Below are 18,043 nucleotides of genomic sequence, written 5' to 3'. Positions count from 1 at the left end.
TTTTTTTCAACTTGGACATGATTTATCCATATTGGACACACCACAAGCAAGAAATATTCAAGCAAACTTTGTAGAGATTGAGTCAATGGGTAATTACTCACATGATTTCCTATCAAGATTTTTTGGGTCTAAATTAGGAATTTGAATATATGAAGATCTCTGTCTTCCCCAATCAATTAGGAACCCAATTAGCCAAATACTTGTACTGCAAGTTTGATATTGATTATAAAGAGTTACCACCATGTGTCAAGATTAATCACAAACAAAAAACTTGGTATTATGCAAACATGCGCCGCCACCTTGATTTCTGAATCAATAGAAACCATCCTCTTTTCTCTTGGTTTTCGCGAATTGCTCAAGATCCAGGCTTTCACTCCACCCCATTGGTAAACAATTTTATTGATCAAAAAGGCTCATTCTTCTTTATGTCCATCATTCCAATTATATATATATATATATATATATAATCAAAAGTCAAGGCATGCATTATATATATAACCAAAAGCCAAGTGATGCTGTACGGCTTGCACTTTACTTTCATCATTGCTCCCTTTTTTTTTTTTTTTTTTGAGGAATAATATGATTAATCCATGTTTACCAAGACTAGACCTTCTATGTCGTATGCTTGAGATCTTTAAACTGAGCTTTGTGTTATTGATGCACTAACCATGCGCAAGGGAAGTACCTATATTCAAGTCCCAACTGTCAGCACATTAATCTTGCTTTCTCTTTTTTTTGTTTTTTAGGTAATTTGACGAAGCAACCACACCAAAGAAAATTCCTGACACCTCTGGGTAAATTTTTTAAGTGCTTGGGCTTTACACGTCACTTCGCTGACTTGGTGGAAAACCCCAAGTACTGAGATTTACTAAATAGTTACGCCATACGCCACTTTCACAGGTCTTTGTACACTTGGGCTTTACTCGTCACTTCGCTGACTTGGCGGAAAACCCAAGTGTCTAGATCTACTCAAGAAGATTGTGTCGGGCCGTTGCCTCCATAGATCTTTTGTATACTTGGGCTTTACACGTCACTTTGCTGACTTGGCGGAAAACCCCAAGTATCTAGATCTATTCCTCAAAAAGTTTGTTTGACAAGAAGTCTGCCTCACAAGAAGATCTTGCTGGTACCTTTTTTTTTTTTTTTTTTTTTTTTTTTTTTTTTTTTTTTATGGCTAACATCCATGTGTGTTTTACTTTGTCTCAGTCATGGTATACTTCAGGAGTTTCAAGAAGTTTACTTTGACCATACTTGAAAACAAAGACGACAGCGCAGAAGAAGGAACCACTTTGACAATATGCCCACCTCTAATCGGCCATCGAGCTTTAGACTTTTCGGCTAAAACTAATTTATTCCATATGCCTTCTTGGTCTTACACAGCCTCTCGGGAGCTTGCCAATTTTCGAAAATCGCCCTCGATAAGCAGAAAGCACATCCTAGATGTCTTATTGTTGAAGTCTTCGCATCATATTCGTAACAACTCACCAGATCGGTTCATGCTTCTTGGGGATCGTATACGCAGAGGGGACGTGCGATGGGGATCAGCACTTAGCGAAAGTGGCGAATTGTCCTATACTGAAGGTTATTGGGATTGGCTTGAAGACGTATTGAGCCGAAACAAAGAATATCTTAATCACGTGGGACTTTATGAGGTTGTTTATGCTTCCCTATTCAGTTATGATCGTTAGGCCTCCGTAATTCGTGCTTTCTGTGAGCATTGATGTTCCGCCACTAACACCCTCCACACTTCTCAAAGAGAATTCTCTATTTCGCTTTGGGATTTATACAGGATCGCTGGCTTACCCATTGATGGAGACTTTTATGAAGAAGTAGTTCCGAGTGCTGAAGAGTTTATTAGAAAGAACAAAGAAGGGAAACCTCTACTTTCTCCTAGCTGTCGCCACCTATTTTTGGCTTATCACAGACTTTGCCGAAAGGTCAAAGGGCGTCATGTGGTGAAAATATCTTCTTGGATAGAATATTGGTACAAGGGGCCAACAAAGTACGCCAAGCCACCGAGGAAAACTTCACGGAATAAGACTCAGAAGCCCAAGATGCCAACAATCCGTTAGGGCAGATCGGTGAAGCTCGCCACCGCACTGTGGATGAAGGAGAACTGTTTAAGAAATTGGAGGTATCAGACGCAGACATAGAATCAACGTACTTGGCTGCTTTTCTAGCGTGTTGGTTATGCAAATTTGTCCTTCCCAAAGGTGATGCTGATCAGATTCGACCTGGAACTTTGAAAGTTGAGAGCAAGATGTCGCACAATCATTTGTTTAGCTTAGCTGTACCAGTGTTTGCGAGCATCTACCAGGGGCTGAATGACATGGTTGATTCCTCCGATCTCGGGAATTGCCCAACTGCACTTCCATTTCACTTCATATATGGGTGGCTAAGCGAATACTCATTTCAGGTCTGAGCTGTCTGACATGACTTTTCCTCGTATGACGAGATTCTCTGGAGAGTATTCTGCCAAACTTTTTGAGGCTTCAGAGGCCCACGCTTTATTTAGTAGCCATAGAGGGGTGTCTATGAATCAGTTAGCCAGAAAACTTAAGAAGCATGCGCGCCTTGTTGACAGAAGCTCTATAAGCAATATTGACTCTGGATACTTCATAAGCCTTTGCTCTAGCTACCTTTCTTTGCGGCAGGATAATGATCGAATCGTCCAGCCATACAGTCCTCATCGATTTAGCAGACAATTCAACTTTGTTCAAGATGTACCTGGACGACTCAAGGATGACATTCGTACGAGCGCCTTGGAGATGGTGTACAATTATTATGAGGCCCCAATTCGGCACTAATTCTGAGTTAACTTTACCTGCTGGACATGAGCTCGATGACTTTTCAGTAACACAAGACTATGTCACTTGGTGGTCAAAGATGCACCGTTTTGACTTTACCAAGGCGATGAAAATCACAATTGTGAACAAGCCTCCTGTTGCTGCAAAGCCTCAACAACAAAAGAGAGGTGAACTTTTACAGAATAGAGATGAAGTTAAAGATAGCTCCAGCACCTCTATGTCTCAGACCCAGCGGTCTCCCCTGATTAAAGATATTCCAGTCCATCCTACCCCCAATTCTATGGAAGAAGACCATACTACGGACGTGCAAGAAGACCTTGGCCAGATCATACAAAGGAAAAATGTGACCACAAACTCAAGAGCGAGAAGTGACAACAGTCAGGATGATAGTGATACCAACTTCAAGCGCCAAAAGACAACCCCAGGTCTTGGTCCCACTTTTTGCGATCCAAATGCATCGTTTGCTCTTGACGAGAGTGCATTTTTGGATGGAGTGCCTGATTATTCCCAATCTTTACCAATTGACGAGGTATGCAATATTGTTTGTTTCCACTTATCTCAGCTCCTATAAATATATAATGTTTTTTCTGTTTCATTGTAGGCTTTTGATACAGAGGGCTTGATTGGCAACATCTTGTCAAGAGGACAATTTGCTTCCGTTGAAGCAGAGCACTCAAACATCCCATCCTCACAAGTTGAAGGAGCAAGAACCTTTGTGCATCCTAAAAGAAACTTACATGCTAATTCAGGTGGTAAAGGTCAAGTTTTTTTTTATTTTTTTTTTTAATAGATCGACTAATGTGTTAATGTCTTTGACTGTTTACAGGCTCATCGAAACAACTTTCTCCAAACCTTGCAAATCAGATAGCTGCTTCTGACTTTCCTTTGAGTGGTTCTAATACAGTTGATGTTGACAAGATAATTCAGAAGGCTAACCTGCAAGCAGCTTTAGTGATACAGGAGAAAATCAAAAGTATCATATTGAAGTCTCCTTTAGAACAACTTTCGTATTTCAAGGCGGAATTAGATAGGCTTATTGCTGCAGTTAGCACCTTTGGATTGGACCCTTCACCTCTTAAGGTCAAGCTTGAGAACCTTATGATAGATGCATCTGCGTACAACTCTGTATGGTCTTCCCATTCTGAAAAGATGACTCTCGAGGTGCACAGCCAACATTTAGCTGCCACTGAGTCTTATCTTTCCGATGCTTTAGCCCTTCAACATAAAGAAGCGCAAAATCGCGAATCGATATACAACTCTTTATCCTTTGCCAAATTACGCCAAGAAGAGCTGAAAAAGGAACAAGAACAACTGGAGGAACAAGTTAATCAACTTAACAGCCATCTCTCGAAGAGTGTTGCACAACTCTTGCAACATCAGGAGAAGGTAGCCCGCTTAGAGAAAGAGAAGTCAACTATCGTTGACGCTTCTGTATTGAATTCTTCTGATGCTGAGACTCTGAAGACACTGCAAAACTCACTTGAGCGTCAACGAAACGACTTTAAAGACTTCAGCCTAGATTAGTGTTTTTTTTTCATTTTTTCTTTTATTATTATTATTATTATTATTATTTTTTTTTTTTCGAATCTCATGCCTTGTAATAAAGTTAGCGTTAGCTGAACCTTATAATAATATAAAGCATTTCCCTTTATTTTTTTTTTATAAAGGAACTTGGAATTTTCTTTGATAAACTTGATTTTTTTTTATGCGACTGAACTTGGACTTTAGTTGTTTCAAGTTGCCTACGTACCTTTCTCTAAAAACGGATCAAGTCATAACGTAGTTCAAGACAGATTTTTTTTTGTTGTTTTTTTTTTTGGTGCCTTTACACAGTTTAGGCTCATGCGGGCCAGGAGCAAAGCAGGTACTTTTTCAGGCGTAGTAACGCTTCAAGAATTTGCCATTGATTGGCCCAACTCTCAATCCATTTTCAGACACGATCATATATGCTCCGTTCGTGTACACCTCACGTACTACATAGGGTCCATCCCACTTTGCTGTGAACTTACTTCATGTCTTATGTGTAGTGACAATGGGCCTACATACAGCAAGCACCAAATCTCCAACTTGAAAGGATCGAGGTCGAACTTTCTTGTTAAAGGCACTTGAAATTCGAGCTTGATAGCATTCTAAGCGCTGTTGGGCTTCAAGTCTTTTTTCGTCTAAAGCTTCTAATTCTTGGAGACGTAACTTGGCGTTTTTCTCATCTGTCAATCCTTCTTGTATAGCAATCCTTAAAGAGGGAATCTGACGCTCTAGTGGTAGAATAGCTTCTACGCCATACACGAGGGAGTAGGGAGTCGACTGAGTATGTGTTCGGTATGTTGTTCGATATGCCCAAAGTGCGGGACCTATTTTCTCATGCCAATCTCTCTTTGACCTGCTAACAACCTTTTTCAACAGATTGCAAAGGGTCTTGTTGAATGCTTCAGCTAATCCATTGGCCGAAGGATTATACATGGAAGAGTTATACTGTTTGAAGCCAAACTCCTCACCAAACTTGCTCATCAGCTGATTACAAAAAGGCTTCCCATTATCTGTGATGATGTAATGCGGCACACCATGCCAATGAATTATGTATTCTTTAATGAACTTCACCACGGTCTCCCCTTTCACCTTTTTACAAGGTATAGCTTCAACCCACTTCGAGAAGTAATCTGTTGCTGCCATAATGTATGCATCCACAGCTGAAGACTTAGGTGATATCGAGCCGACCACATCAAGTCCCTATGCATCAAAGGGCCAAGAAGCAACAGTAGGATGCAATGGCTCAGGAGGCTGATGTATGAAATTAGCATGGAATTGGCATGTCTAACATTTCTTGGCGTAGTCAATGCAATCTTTAACCATGATTGGCCAGTAATAACCCATCCTCTTTATCTGAAAGTGGAGCTTAGGGCCCGACTGGTGGGCACCACACACACCTGAATGAGCTTGCTCCATTGCTTTGAATGATTCTTCTTCTCCCAAGCATCTGAGGAATACCCCTTCAAAAGAATGACGATAAAGTGTTTCCTTGTAGTAAATGAATCGCGGTGCTTTACGTCGTATATCTATCCTATATTTTGGATCCTCAGGAAGTTTTCCATGCTCTAGGTAGTAGATCAAGGTTGTCGCCAGTCCTCAGCATCAATAGGAAATACTGAGATAACATTGATTTCTTCTTGTTGCAACATCTTTTCTGGTGGCAGAACCCATCGTTGACAAATGGGGAGGTTCGTGGCTTTATCCTCATATAATGCTAAGGTCGCAACTAGATTGGCCAAAGCATCTGCCATCTGATTTTCTTTCCTTGGCACATGTACCAATGTGACGACGTCAAATTTCTAAAGCAATCTCGTAGCTAATTGGAAATATAGAATCAGGTCATCTTTATTAACCTCATAATGAGTTAAAAGCTGATTAATTACTAACATGGAGTCTCCATATACTTCTAAGCTTGAAATCTTCATCTCAACTGCCATCTGTAACCCGATCACCAAAGCTTGGTACTCAGCCACATTGTTGGAGCAGCGTTCACTAAGGCAAAATGCATATGGTAGTATTTGTCTCTGTGGTGACATGAAAACAACACCTGCTCCAGCCCCATCTACACGAGCGGACCTATCGAAGAACATCACCTAAACTTCTGGGATGTCTGCATAGAATACTTCTTCATCAGGTAGATCGTCGGAAATCTCCCAATCAGCTGGAATTGGATGATCTGCTAAGAAATCTGCCAAGGCCTGACCCTTGACTGCCTTTGCGGGAATGTAAATGATTTCATACTGATTGAGAAGTAAGGCTCATTTTGCCAATCGTTCTGTCAAAACTGGCTTTGAGATAATGTATCTGACTAGGTCAGCTCGTGCCACCAAGTGCACAGTGTACGCTTGCATGTAATGTCTGAGCTTTTGTATTGCAAAGATAAGTGCAAGGCACGTTTTCTCTATCGGAGTGTAATTCAATTCGGGACTGGTGAGTGTTCGGCTCAGATAATAGAGTGCTCTTTCTTTACCAGACTCGTTCTCTTGTGTGAGAAGCGCTCCTACTGACATTTCCTGCGCAGCAATATAGAGTACAAATGGCTTACCAAATACTGGTGCACCTAAGACAGGTGGGCTTGCCAAATATTTCTTTATACTTTGAAAAGCGTTGTGACACGCCTCATCCCATACAAACGGTACGTCTTTCTTCATGAGTCGGCTAAAGGGTTGGCAACGCCCTGCTAAATTCGAGATAAACCGCCGGATAAAAGCAAGCCGACCTTGCAGACTCTTTAACTCATGCAGGTTCCTTGGTGCATGTATGTCTTGGATAGCCTTGATCTTTGACTGATCCACTTCAATGCCACGATGTTTGACAATGAAACCGAGAAATCTCCCAGATGAGACACCGAAAGCACATTTCAATGGATTCATTTTGAGCTTATACTTCCGCAACCTGTCAAATACCGTACGCAAGTCTTGCAGGTGATCTTCCTTCCTTTTAGTCTTGACCACCAGATCATCAACATAGCATTCAACTTTCTTATGAAGCATATCGTTAAAGATCTTCTGCATGGCGCGTTGGTAGGTAGCTCCCGCGTTTTTCAGTCCAAACGGCATCACCTTGTAACAGTAAATACCTTTCGGAGTACAGAATGCTGTCAATTCTTCATCCTCAAATGCCATTCTTATTTGATTGTACCCAGACGAACCATCTATAAAGGACAAAGCTTCATGCCCCATAGTTACGTCAACCATAAGTTCGATTATCGGCAAGAGAAAGTCATCCTTTGGACAAGCATAATTCAAATCCCGGAAATCAACGCAAACCCGAATTTGCCCGTTTTTCTTCTTTACTGGGACGATGTTTGCAATCCATTTTGGATACTGAACTTCCCTTATGAAACCAGCTGCTTTTAATTTGTCCACCTCAGCCTCAATTTGAGTGAGAAGCTCCATACGAAAGTGACGTTGTGTTTGCTTGATTGGACGTGTACCAGGCCGAACTGCAAGGTGATGTACTGCCACCTTTTGATCAAGTCCTGGCATTTCTTTGTACGTCCAGGCGAAAACATCCTTGTACTCAATGAGTAATTCATGATAACGTTTTTCTTCAACATCACTCAACATCGTACTAACAAAAATTGGCTTAGGCTCTTCATCAGTGTTCAAGTTAAGCTCCTTCAACTCGTCCACAGTAGCTTGCCCCCCGTCCTCAAGTACTGGTGGAGCTTCTTCAATTTCATCTTCAGAAGATTCTTGGTCATCCGCCGCCTCTATGGTGATGTGGAAGACGGCTTCAATTTCTTCTTTTTCGTCATCCTCGACAGGACGTTCTTTTGACTGACCCGTCAATATGATTGTGTGCTGTTTTACTTTAAGGTACCCTTCCATCCTAACTTCTAGCGCTGAAAGACGACGCATATGCGAAGGGATAAGACTTCGGAGCTTTCCGCCTTCTATTGGTTCGTCGAGCCTTCTCCTTTTTAACACCTTACCATTCTTATTTCCAGAGGGCTTGCTTGAAGTTTCAATTTTCTCAAACACGGATTTCCTTGCATCATATGGTAGGTCATTTTTCTGTCTGGTCTGGAAAAGCCAGCCTGTCGAATACTGAGGCACGAATAATTGATGTATTAGCACAATGAGAGATAGAACTGCCAATGCGACCAAACACAGATGCTCTCGGTGCTCCAAAATTGATTCGGTCAAACACCGAGGCTCTTGAAGTTGTGTGGATTCTGTCCAGTGCTGAGGTTTGAGAATTTGGTTGTGGATCTTCGCTTTTGTCTTCCTCGATCACCTCTACACTAATATGCATTGCATTTGCCTTCTTATCTTTCCTTTTAGCGGAAATTCTAATAGGCTCACTTGGGGTAAATCCAAGACCTGGTCTAGTAGAGTTAATTGTGTTTTCTTGCTGCCCTAATTTCTTTTGGGTTTCTTTAAGCCCACGTCTCTTGTCATTTGCAACATTTGGGCTGAGCCCTCCTAGCTCGGAAGTAGAGGTAAAGTCGTACCCAGCTTTTGACAACAATTTATAAGCATTAGGATCAAACCCTTGAGTTCTTTTGTTTTGAAGAGTCATATGCTCTGTTGAACTTTGGGATGGTCTAACAAATCCTCCAAGCAGTTGTTTTTGAGGTGTTGAATTACTCAATTTTGGAAGGGGAACAATTGATTCCTCCTTCAAAACCTTAAGATCTGTCTTTCCTAACTTTCGTAGCTGCTCTTTCTCATCATCTTCCACGAATGGAGATTGTCCCTCCTTTCGTCGAGACTTTGGAATGTACCGAAGAATTGTAGTCGGGAGCAAGCTAGACTCTTGCAAGGACGACCCACTTCCTTTAGATCGATCATTCTTTGGTAGCTCTACGGCATCATCTTTTGTCTGTATCAACTTGTCTTTCTTTTCCTTTTTTAATTTTGCCTTTCTTGCAGACAAGATTTATGTTGGAACAACCTCTTCCACTGAGCTGTCGTCCGTGTAAAATTTTGCATCAGCGAAATGTGACTCTGCTTCAGTGAACGGCTTTGTATCGCCTACCACCTTTTTTTTCGTGTCTCTATAAAATTTGAAGCACTGATGAAGGGTTAAAGGCACAACCCCATTTTCATGGACCCATGGTCGTCCAAGCAGCAAGTTAATGAGGTCTTTGCATCGATCACATGGAATAGAGCGTGTGACTTTAGTTCACCAATGTTGAGCTCTAATCTTATCATGTCTATGGCTCTTTGCCCTCCTTGGTTAAAGCCTTGGATCATAAGCCGACTACGAGACAATTCGTCAACTGTAATGCCCAACTGTTTCATTATTGATTTTGGCATGATATTCACAGCAGAACCTCCATCCACAAGCATACAATTAATCTTTTGCTCTCGTATGTATCCAGACACAAAGAGCGAACGATTGTGTGGCTTGGATCCCAACTGAAGGTCTTCATCAGAAAAAGTGATGTTTTCACAGCATGTGGCGCATTGACACAACCCAAGCTCCAAGCTCTCCACATTATTGAATTCATGGAAGTAAAAGCTTGGGTCAACCAGAACTTGGACCAGCGTTTTTCTCACCTCTTCTGAGAGTCGAAGTACTTTTTGAATATCAAAACCGTTCGGTAGGCCTTCTAGCTGAGATAATACCTTTGGTTTCTCAGCAACTTCATTAACATCAGCAGTACATTCCTCATCTTTTAAGGATTCTTCGTCTCCAGTCTCGTAGTAGGTTGTCATGTAAACGGTCTCCACCAACTCATCTTTGAAGAAACCTTTGGGAAAGTAGTCTCTTAGTGTGATAGAGTTGTATGGCTTCCGCTCTACGAGCTTGTCCACCCTATCAATGTTTCCTCTCTTTGTCGGCCTCCTTCCACCTTTCCTTCCAGGGCGGCGATGAATATCCCTTTGTTGTTGCTTTTTATTCGGATGCTCATTTTGTGCGTATGACACATGTCTTCTACGAGGCTTCCGTCGGGTGACTAGAGTCCATCCTTCATCACCCTTGGCCGGTTGATCACCGTGCGAGTTGATATTAATTTGGAAGCTCGTTTCAACAATCTCCCTTTTTAACTCAAGTTAAGCTTTCTTGGCACCTGCCCCTATTGATCGAGATGAAAGCGCTAACGGTGAGGTAGATAATGGCATAGGATCAAGAGATCCAAACACTATGGTTGCATGATTTGCCTCTGCCACGTCATCGACGTCGAACTGAATCCTGCCCTGTTTTGCAAGATTCATGATTAGCTCTTTCATGACAAAGCATTTTTCCACTGGGTGACTGACTAAGCGATGGTATTTACAGTACTTCGGGTCGTTAACTCGATTCATCTCCTCTGGCCTTTTGCATTCAGGTAACTCGATTACTTTCTTCTCGAGTAAATCCTCTAGCATGCCAGCTATATCAGAATCTGGGAAATGATATTTCTTTTCCTCTAACTCTTTCAAGGTACGTTTTCTCCTCCCTGGCTCTAGATTTGGCTCAATTCTTTGTACTTCTTTTCTCTTAACACTTGTTGAAATTTTGATAGGAGCTGTATTTATCGTCATTGCCTCTTTGGTGAACTTCTTTGTAGACTTGTCCTTATCCGTCCTCGAGCCGAACACCTTTTCTTTTCGGTAATCTCCAATAAGCTCTTTCTTACCACCATGACTGGCTATGCTTAACTCCATATCGTGTGCTTGAGTTGCTAGCTCTTCAAACGTTCTGGGCTTAATACCCTGCAAAATATACAACAAATTCCAATGCATACCTTGTATGCACATCTCCACCGTTGATACTTCAGAAAGCCTATCCTTGCAATCAAGGCTTAACGTGCGCCACCGGTTGATGTAGTCAACGGCCGGCTCATCCTTCCATTGCTTTGTATTAGTGAGCTCCATCATGTTTACTGTACGACGTGTACTGTAAAAACGATTCAAGAACTCTCTCTTCATTTGTTCCCAACTGCTTATGGACTCGAGCTCTAAATCAGTGTACCAGTCAAATGCATTCCCATTAAGGGAACGTATAAACTGCTTTGCCAGGTGATCACCCTCTGTTCCAGCATTGTTACAGGTTTCGATGAAATGAGCAACGTGTTGTTTAGGGTTGCCTTTTCCATCAAACTGTTGAAATTTGGGCGATTGGTATCCTGTCGGCATCCTTAGACTATCGATCCTCTTGGTATAGGGTTTGGAGTACATGAGTGATTCTCGGGAAGGACCGCCATACTGGGCTCTGATGGTATATGCAATCATGTCTTGAAGTTGTTGGACAGACAATGAGCCCACTGAGTCATATTCAGTCTTGGAATTCTGCCTTGACTTGGACGGAGATCCTGGAGGTTGCACAAATTCGGCCTCCTCAAACGACCCTTTTTGCTTCTTCTATCGATCAAAATCCTCGAAGTTGGACTCAACGAGCGGCTCTCTCTGCTTCTTTTGCCGATCTGAATCCTCGAGGTTGGATTCCTCTAACAGCTCTTTTTGTTTCTTTTGCCGATTTGAACCCTCACCGTTTTGGAGCTTCAACCTGCTCATGAAGGAGGCAATTTGCATGTCCTTATCCTCAACAGTCTTCGTCAATTTGGCTATGGCCTGAGTCATTTGGGCCAATTGCTCCTTAAGTGTAGTAGACTCCGTTGTTAATACCTGCATGGCCTCTATTGTCAACCCTGCATAAGACGCAGTGCTTGAATCAGAATCCGAAACAGGTGATGTCGATCGGCTCCTTGGCCCCCTTGAGCCTGACAGGTCCTTCTCTATACTCCTAGAAACATGACTCTTTGCCCCTAGTGAGGCTAAGGTGATGACAAGTTGGTGTTTTGAGAAGACTTCAAGCTTCTTGGTTTGAGGCGCCATGAAAACTGGTTCTTGAGTTGAAGCCATGGCCTTCGTATGGCTTCTGGTGACAGGACCATTAGAGTCGCTGCTAGCTAAAGAAGCGGTGGTAACCTTCTTGTTCCTTCTCACTGGAGCGACTTGGATTTTCTTGGTCGACATCTTTGGAATGATGTTGGTATTTGAGTTTTGGAAAAAGAGATGAGAGGCAGAGATGGTCCCACTGGGCGTGCCAAATTTGTAAACAAGATTCCTGCAAAATTAAATGAACAAGAACACGTGTACAAAATAAATGTATTGTATTTATGATTTAGGGTTACAATCTCTGATTTTTGCTTTTCACAAGGAAAAGACTCCTCTGATTCGATCTCCAAGGTTTTGATCTTGATTCAAGGGTGATGAACACTTGATCTTGAACAAGAAAGGTGGTGAAAGAGCCGGCGCTGTGTAATTGAGCTTGATGGCTTTCTCACAGATTTGATGAAATGTGTAGAGAGAGTTTCTGAGTCTTCTGGGTGTTTTCTTTACCAAAAGATTGTCTTCCTCCTCTATTGCGAAGCCGTGTATTTATAGGCACCTCAGGGCTTTTGATGGACCTTGGACTTTTGATTTGGGCTTTCGGTTTAAGCCTTGATGTGGGCTCATTTAATTTAATCTTTAGATTGGCCCAATAAGACTTAATCCTAATGATTCAAAAATTTTGCAAATCATTTTGACTTAATTTATGTCAAAGCCCCTCAATTTAATTTAATTCATCAGACTTATTGGACTTGCCACATATTGCTTTCGGGGCCCATTTTGTTGGAGTACTCACATGCCACGTGTCATAATTTCATAAGCCACGCAATTCTTGTAAGCTTGATTTTGATTGGTCAAAAATTGATTTATTGACCACCCAATAATTGTAAGTGATTTTTTTTATCACCAAAATTTATGTGTCTACAGATTGATCACATACTCGATTATCTTGGTCAAAAAATTTAGACAGAGACGAGGACGGGGAGCCTAGGGTTATAGAGGATTTGGGGAAAACGACTTTTTGATTTTTAAACAAAGAACTTGGGTTTAACTCTCAACAAAACTTTAAAAATCAAAAGGTAATACTCAAAAGATTTCAAAACGAATTTTGGGTTTTAAACACATTTCAATAAAACATTTATTGAAAATAACAAGTATTTCAAAATAAGAACTATATTTGAAAATACTTCATCAAAGTTTCAAAAGAAAACATTTGAGAAAACAATCTTACAAAAACCAATAAGAGATTTCACAAATCCGAAGATAAACATTAGAAAACAAAATAGTTATGAAAACATTTTAGAAACATTGTTCTGATACAACTTTAATTATCACACCTCTAAACCCTAGGTATACAACAGAGGCACCTTCCTTGAATTCCTCAAGAGATAAATACTACTAAGGGCCAGTTTGGTATTTCTGCGAGAAAAAACAGCTGTGAACTAAAACAACTGTGAAGTAAAGTCAGCTGTAAAGTAAAGCAGTTGAGTGTTTGGTAAACTATATTTTCAAAAATGTTGTGAGTGCAAAAAACAGTATCAAAGTGTTTGATAAATATTAATATAAAAATGTTGTGACTGTGTATAATTACTAAAATGGACATGATGCTGAAAGTACATTTCACTTATTTGTTTGGTAAAAATAAAATGTTTTTTTACTTGTTTTTGAAATTTTTGACTACAAATTTTTATTAGCATTAATTTTTCTAAGAACAACATTATTACATAAGTATGCCTATTATTTTTTTAGGTATGTTATAATTTTAATCGTATAAATAAAATATTATAATTAATTATCACAATATAAAATATAACTAACAATGAACATATTTTTAATTTAAAATAAACAAATAAAAATTATAGAAATCAATGAGGGTATTATGGGTAAAATAAAATATTCATTGTTGTGAGTCACTGCAGCTTTCAAAAGCACCTAGAAACCTGCTTTTTGTTTTTACTGTGGGGAGTTAAGAATTGTGGGGAAAAGCAGTTTTTTATTTTTTTACCAAACATCAAAATTGTTGTAGATGATTGAGAATATATTGTCATCCACAACAATTTTTTGGTCCTTCACTGCAATCCCAAACGGGGCCTAAATCAAGTATTAATTTCCCAAGATACTCAAGGCATGTTAAGCCTTTTGGGTTTAGTACGAGTTGGATCAGAGATAATAAATAGTGGAAAACATGTGAAGTGAAAAATAAAACTTCTTTATAAAACCAACTCCCAAAGTTACGATAGTTCATTGCAACCTTAAAAAATTAAATAAATTCGAAATACATGGAAAATATAGAGTAAAGGTTTCAAAGCTACGCAAACGTATAATCAAAGTAAATAACTCAAAATCATCTCCAATTAATGGAGGAAAAATCAACAAAACATACTCAACACGAGATATCAATTAAATAACAACACCAATTGAATTCAAGAAGTTGATAAGTCTCAAAATGCTGCTATGCTCGACCATCGTCCGAGTTAGTTTTTTTTACCATGCTCGTACCTATAAACATAAAAAAAACAAGGAACACAAAAAGCAATGTAGGAGGTAAGCATCACATACGATCATAACTTTCCTTCAGTGGACCCTGCTAGGTTTGAAAACCACAAAACTCTTTCCAGTGAAAAACATAATGTAAACATTTATGACTCGGTTGTACAACAATATAATTATAAACATGCAAATTCACAATAAATTATTCATACCTAATGATCGATACACGTTAGGTACAACTATCGACAGCTATTAAAAGAAATAGCATCCATAGTGACAATATCATGGTAAATAAAAATAGGAACTCGCAATTAAGATACCGTATCACTGCCACCTGATCAATCATGTGTCCTCGTTTCATTTGGGTACATCAACTTCAATATCTTGTCAATTTAGTACCTCCGTTAATTTTGCTGTAAAGAAAAAATTGTTATCTAATGACGTGGCACGTGCAGATTCCACCATTTAGCTTTAAAAAAATAAAAATAAAAACATGTAAAACCTTTAAAAATAATATAAAATACAAAAAAACAAGAAATCCATGTGCACCCCCTTTTTCTTCTCCTTTTTCCTTTATTCTTTCTTGTTTCTTCTACAACTCCCCCCTTGCAGGGACACCCCACACCATTTCTTTTCTTCTTCTTCTTCTTAACCTTTTCTTTTCCATTCTTGTTCTACAATTCCCCATCATCTTCATTGTTTACCCATTCTAATCTACAAATATAGAATTAAAATTACAAAATAATAATAAATAAAATAACCAAAATCAAAATATGAAAAATCATCACCAAGCTTCCTAATTGGCAGTACACCAAAAAAATTCAATTAAATAAAAGAAAAAAAAAAGACAAATAAAAAAAAAAGGAAAAGTGAAAGCTTGAAATAATTTCATGGCAGATGCAGATTCACAATCATCTCTGCATTATCGACGTCATGCCTCTGCTGGCTGCAGCAATTCCACACGATAGCACCAATGGTAGTAACGACCTCCAAGCGCTCTACCCAGTCGCAAAAAGACCATCGGTTTACAGACATCGGTGAACACAACACCAGTGACCCAAACGCCCTCCTCTGCCTCTTTCTTAAGTACTAGTCAACACTCGCTCTACCGACGACACCGGCAAAGCCATTGAACTTGGGGAAGCCCGATCTATATGACCACTGCATCATCGTCACTGTTGGATCTGTATCTTCACCGACGGTTCCGTCATCGTCTCCAGTAGTTATGACAGGTTCTACAGGACTTGGGATGCCTATACTGGCCATTGCATCGATTTCCCAACCAGTGGTCAGAAAGGGGAAGATAGGTAGGTGGGTTTGGTTGTCGATGTAGGGGAGGCGTGCTCAGTCGGTGGCTGGAAATGGGGAGGGAGTTAGGTGGAGGGTGGTGGGTTTGGGATTACTGAGATTTCATTTTTTTTTTTCTTCTTTTAATTTATTTTAAATATTTTTTGTATTATTTTCAAAGTTTTTATTATTTTTTATTATTTTTTATCTATGTGGCTATTTTTAAATGTAAGTCAATATTTAGTGGTGAGGTCCGCGTGTGTCACGTCAGCGCCATATATGTAGATAACGGTCTTTTAACGGTCAGAATAACAGAAGTACTAAATTGACGAGATATTGAAGTTGATATACCCAAATGAAAGTTTTCAAACTTGAGGCACCAAATTGAAAAGTGGTGTAAAGTTGAAGTACATAATTGTAATTAACCCTAAAGTTTAAAATGATATGGTTTATACTGTTTTAATTAGGTTTTGTTTATAACTTTATAAAATAATATTGTTTATATAGTTTAGTTTAGTTTTATTTATATAGTTTAATTTATATTGTTTTATTTATATAAACTATATTGTTTTTTTTTTTTTTTGGCAATTATATAAACTATATTGTTTTTGTATAAACTATATTGTTTTGGTATAGTTTAGTTTAGAGTAAATTTCACTTTGCACTTCTGAGGTTTGCTCAGATTATCAAGTTGTTCTCTCATGTTTTAATTTTGGCAATTTAAAATTCAAAGTTTAAAATCAAAGACAATGTGGCCTTTCAGTAAGTCTAACTGTTATATTAAATGCTATGTGGCACATGTGAGACCCATAATGTCTACAACCATCATAAGGGCAATTTCGAAAATGATCATGTGGTTGATCTTGTTGACTTCCTGGATTGTAATGGTAGTGCTGCTTTGTTGTATAGTTGATGGAGATACTAAATCCTCTATTAAGAAGTCAACAATTGAATTTATTTGAAGCAATTAACCATCAACAATTAACCATATCGGTCCCACATATGTCACATAAGCATTTAATGTCTGACTGTTAACCAGACTTGTTGAGGGGCTATATTGTCTTTGATTTCAAACCTTGAGTTTTAAATTGTTAAAATTAAAACCTGAGGAAGCAATTTGACAATCTGAGCAAACCTTAGGTGCAAAGTGAAATTTGCTTTTTTGTTTATATAATTTAGTTTAGTTTATAAAACTTTTTTTTTTTGCCAAAGTTTATAAAACATTATAGGGTTAATTTCATTTCAGTACTTCAAGTTTGTTTCAAATTTCAATTTAGTACCTCATGTTTAAAATCTTGCAATGTTATACCTCTATCAATATGACTATTAAGAAATCTGTTAAAAGCTGATGTGACACTTACATGACATTCCCACAATGATGACTAGATGTCACGTAGTCTGCTAACAAGCTATGTCATGCCACATGGCATAAAAATAATTAAAAATCTAGAAACATGGCACATTATGCCACATAATTATTTTTAAATTTTTAGATTTTAAATTATTTTTGAGCAAATTATCTGTAAGTACCTCAACTATACACTGATTTTCAATTTAGTACCCTAACTTTGAAAATTTGACAAAAAATACCTCAACTTTCATTTTGTGTCAAAATAGTACCTCCGTTAGTTTTTCTGTCAAATAAACCATTATCTGCTGACGTGGCATGGGTATTTTCGTCTTTTTCCTCACATTTAAAATATAATAATATTTTTTAAATTTTTTGAATAAAAAAAAATTCTTAAAAAAATTTAAAATTTTTTTGGGGGAGATAGGCAAGGAGGGTCGAGGGGGCTGGGTTGGGGTTGGGTAAAGGGGGGTGAGGGGCGATGGGACTAGGGTGGTCGGGCAGGGAGAGGGGGAAGGATGGCTGGGGGAGGGCTGGGTGGGGGCAGGGAAGGGAGGGGAGGGGAGGGGAGGGGCTGGGACTGGGACTGGGGGGGAGGGGTGTGCGACGGGGGTTTGGGGCTGGGGGGTGCGACGGGGCTGGGGCTGGGGGGAGGCGGTGCGATGAGACTGGTGGGGGGGAGAGGTGGGTCAGTCTGGGAGAGGGGGAGGGGGAGGGGGAGGGGGTGGGCTGGGGAGGGGGGAGGGGGGAGGGCAGGGGGCGGGTCGAGCAGGGAAGGGGGCGGGCTTGGGAGGGGAGGGCCCCAAAAATTTTTT

The 18,043-nt window shown here is 39.7% G+C and overlaps 1 pseudogene; it reads right to left on the bottom strand.

The window, feature by feature from the left end:
• Positions 1–6,427: 6,427 nt before the first annotated feature.
• Positions 6,428–11,014, bottom strand: LOC147299596 (uncharacterized; annotated as a pseudogene).
• Between the last annotated feature and the right edge of the window lie 7,029 nt (positions 11,015–18,043).

This window comes from Dryas octopetala, chromosome 1 (assembly GCF_963921425.1).
Source record: "Dryas octopetala chromosome 1, drDryOcto1.1, whole genome shotgun sequence".
NCBI classification, from domain to species: Eukaryota; Viridiplantae; Streptophyta; class Magnoliopsida; order Rosales; family Rosaceae; genus Dryas; species Dryas octopetala.
This window is presented reverse-complemented; position numbering and strand designations above follow the sequence as displayed.